This window comes from Staurois parvus, unplaced genomic scaffold (genome assembly GCF_062004578.1).
Source record: "Staurois parvus isolate SC_StPar_1 unplaced genomic scaffold, SC_StPar_1.0 ptg000114l, whole genome shotgun sequence".
NCBI lineage: Eukaryota > Metazoa > Chordata > Amphibia > Anura > Ranidae > Staurois > Staurois parvus.
Genome location: NW_028317910.1, coordinates 2,186,082 through 2,190,389, shown reverse-complemented (window position 1 = coordinate 2,190,389; position 4,308 = coordinate 2,186,082). Strand labels below are relative to the sequence as shown.

Genomic DNA, 4,308 nt, shown 5'->3' with positions numbered 1-4,308 from the left:
AACCACACCAGTAAATGTCTAGAAGGAGCTGAGTATCACAGTCATTTTAAAGCTGCCTAATTGGTGCTTATTATGCTTGATTGCTGCTCGGTGACATCCACAGGTGTTTTCAATACCTGATGGAAAGCACCTGTATGAACCTCTGTTCTTCAGAGTGGTAGTCTTTAAGGGGTTGAATAATTGTGGCAATGAAGAAACCACATAAGAACCATTTACTACTGTATTACATAAACAATTGATGTCATTTTAGTTGCATTTGGGTAGTTACAACGTCCTTGTAGGATTTGATTCTGAATACAATTCCAAATGTACACTATAGTCCCTAAACCCCTTTACAGCATTGGGGGTTGAATAATTTTGGTCACAACTGTACACTGCTCAATGTGAAAACTATGCATAATATAACAAGGTCTGCTTTTAAGGAATCAATACTTTTTCAAGCTAAACTTCCGTTTATAACAGTAAAAAATGACCAGCAGAGTGAAAATAAATATGTTTGCTGCAATACTCTCCTTCAATCAATCTTTGTTCCCTCCAGTATTTCTTGACTACTGCACCATAGATAGGCTTGTCCACTCCTACTTCCACCATTGCCTATCCTTACCACCCCAAACCCCCCCCCCCCTTAACCAAATAAACGTTACAAAAAACATGACACCATTTTTGGAGTAAATGGCCAACATGGCCTTTTATTAACAACTTCACAATTTACATACATCAACCGTTCCTTAAGGAAACCAAAGAATTGTTGTTGGTCTTCAAAGGCACCCACAAACGATCCAAAATGCACCTGCGGACAACCCTATACACTAGGCCTCCAGCCGCAACCAACCAGCTCGGAGACAACCATACCGTCCGCAGTGCAGCACCACCACCTTCCAGCTAAACCTTGGTTAACTGGGAATATCCACCGGGCCCCCCATACCTCGGATGGGGTCCCACACCATTGTTTTCCTTCCAAGATGAGAACCGCCTCCAAAGACCAACAACCGCACCTGCCCCCGGACAAGACCCGATACCCAACCTAACAGGGAGGGCGGGAGGGAAGCTCTGGTCCTTGCACTCATCCAGCTGCAATGACGCCCCTTCCGCAGCAACCCCCACCCTACGGTGCCACAGACACCTCCTACACTCCACGTCTGCCAATCCAATTATTCCCAATCCCATTCCCCACCCCTTGGAGCTAAATTTTTTAACCCTTTCCGTTCCCAACCACTCTGGGCCTAGTCATGTATGCCCTGCGCTATTTCCATTCTTCCCTATTCGCTACGGGCATTTCTTGACTACTGCACCATAGATAGGCTTGTCCACTCCTACTTCCACCATTGCCTATCCTTACCACCCCAAACCCCCCCCCCTTAACCAAATAAACGTTACAAAAAACATGACACCATTTTTGGAGTAAATGGCCAACATGGCCTTTTATTAACAACTTCACAATTTACATACATCAACCGTTCCTTAACGAAACCAAAGAATTGTTGTTGGTCTTCAAAGGCACCCACAAACGATCCAAAATGCACCTGCGGACAACCCTATACACTAGGCCTCCAGCCGCAACCAACCAGCTCGGAGACAACCATACCGTCCGCAGTGCAGCACCACCACCTTCCAGCTAAACCTTGGTTAACTGGGAATATCCACCGGGCCCCCCATACCTCGGATGGGGTCCCACACCATTGTTTTCCTTCCAAGATGAGAACCGCCTCCAAAGACCAACAACCGCCACAGCACGCTGGGTAAGCCCTTACCCATGCGTGCCACGCCACAAACGAACCGCCCGTAGAATGCCGTCCTGCAGCTCCAGGGACCACAAATCCGTGCCCACCGCATTCAAATGCACTCCATCACTGCGAAGGTACCGCCAAGTATCCACCTCCAACTCCACATGCCGAACCACCAATCCCCCATTACGACTAAAAAAGCGCCCCACCTCCCGGTTGACCTTAATCCTGGCCTTGTTGAGCCGCTCCACCGACCGCGCCAAGCGCCAAGAAGTGCGGGCGACCATGCAGACCACACCACCACCAGCCCCGGAAACTCACGCCGCAACAGAAGAAAATCCAGCTTGACATCTCTAACCAGCTCCCGCATGGACCTACCCCCCAAATCGTTGCCACCCGCGTGAATCACCAACACATCCGGTGGCCTATCCAGCCGCGCAAAACGCCGCACCTCTGGCACAACACGACTCCACAACATGCCCGGCACACCTAACCAGCGGACACAAACCTCCCGTCTATCCAACCCCAGCTGCCTGCCATTAGGCCGAACATCCGCCCGCCTGGCCCCCCAAAAAACATACGAGTGACCCAGGATCCACACCAGGCACACCGCTCCACCTGAAAGAAAAGAAACAATACCGCCAGAACAAAACAGCACAGGGACCGAACCGCAACAACCTCCCACAACCCAAACCACAGGACCGCCCACTAAGCCTGCAACAAATGCGGCCGAACGTACAGGCGAAATCTCTGGGAATCCCACCTACCTATGCGCTTCACCACATCCTCCGACAGCCCCCACCTGGCCGCCTCCGTAGCAGCCCCTATCCTAAACGAGTGCGACGCATACAAAGACGCATCCAAACCAGCAGCCGTCAAACACCGGCGAAAAACCGCCACAAACTGAAAACGCGTTAAAGGGGAGCCATCAACATGCCTGAAAAAGGACCCCCGCCCCCCAGGGCGACGGGACAAAAATTCCCGAACCGCCTGAACAGGGCACACCAGTGAACCCGGAAGAGCGAAAAAACGCACCTTCGCACCCCTGCCCAATTGATCCGTCTTAGACCGACGGACCAGAACCTCCACCCAATCTTCGGAGCACACAACCTCCTCCACCAACAACCCCCCAAGAACCGACTTGGACGGACTAACGAGCTCCCCAATGCGCAGAGCCCCAAAAAACGCCACCGCAAAGGCAGCCCGAAATAAAACCACCTCAAAATCCGAAGAACACACAGTCCGCAAATGCTCAAACAAAGACCCCAACAACTCGAACGACACCGGACGACGAGAATCCCTACAACGATGAGCCCTCCGATAACCCCGCAAAGCCTGTCGAACCCAAAAATCCTTAGTAAAATCCCTACACCCTTGCAACTTAAAGAAAAACGCCAATGCCGCTAGACGGCGATCCACTGCGGACGCCGACACCCCCCGCTCCAAACTCCGCGCCAAGAAGTACAACACCGCCACACGCACCTCCGGCCCCCAGGGATCAATAGCTACCAGCCCCAACAGCTCCAGCCATTCCCGCCAGACCGTAGAGTAAGCAGACCAAGTCGCCTCACTCACCGACCGCCGGATCCACCTCGCAACGACTCCAAGGCAATCTCCCACAGCCAGTCGGGACAAGGAACCCCGTGTTGCTCCGCCGCCGGCGCCAACTCCCGGAATTTGTCCCACTGAAAACGAGACAAAGCGTCAGCTAAGGTGTTGTCAACCCCAGGGAGATGTACCGCATGAAGAAAAACATTCAGCTGCAAGCAACGCAACACCAAGTGGCGAAGCAGGGCCACCACCGGTCGGGAAGAAGCCGAGACCCTATTGATGACCTGAACCACCCCCAAATTGTCGCAGTGAAAACGCACCTTTTGATTCCGAAAATTCTCCCCCCAAACCTCAACCGCCAAAACCACTGGAAACAATTCCAACAGCGCAAGGTTACTGAGAAAACCTGCCTCCCGCCAGGAAGCCGGCCACGAGGCCGCACTCCACCGACCCCGGAAATAGGCCCCGTATCCCGCAGAAGCCGCCGCGTCCGTGAACAGCTCCAAGTCAAAATTACTAACCGGGCCCGACATCCAAAGCGCCCGGCCGTTGAAAGAATCCAAAAAGGTGTGCCACAACTGCAAGTCCTCCCGATGCTCCCGAGTCAGCCGAATGAAATGAAAAGGGGAGGCAATACCCGCCGTCGCCGCCGCCAACCGGCGGCAGAACACCCGACCCATCGGCAGGATCCGACAAGCAAAATTAAGTTTTCCCAACAATGACTGCAAGGGCCGCAGCTGAATTTTACGCTTCCCCTGAACCGCACGAATTTCACCCTGAAGGGCCAACAGCTTCTCTTCCGGCAGCCGGCACTCCATGGCGCCAGCATCCAAAACAATGCCCAAGAAAGTCATCACCGAAGCCGGACCCTCCGTCTTGTCAGCCGCCAAAGGAATCCCGAAACGGTCAGCAACGTGCTGCAACGTAGCAAGCAAAACCGCGCACACCCCGGAAGCCAGCGGACCCACGCAAAGAAAATCATCCAAATAATGGATGACCGAATTCACCCCGGAAACATCCCGAACCACCCACT

The 4,308-nt window shown here is 53.0% G+C and overlaps 1 pseudogene; it reads right to left on the bottom strand.

Moving 5' to 3' along the window:
- Positions 1-1,393: 1,393 nt before the first annotated feature.
- On the bottom strand, positions 1,394-2,349 carry LOC149467361 (uncharacterized; annotated as a pseudogene).
- Between the last annotated feature and the right edge of the window lie 1,959 nt (positions 2,350-4,308).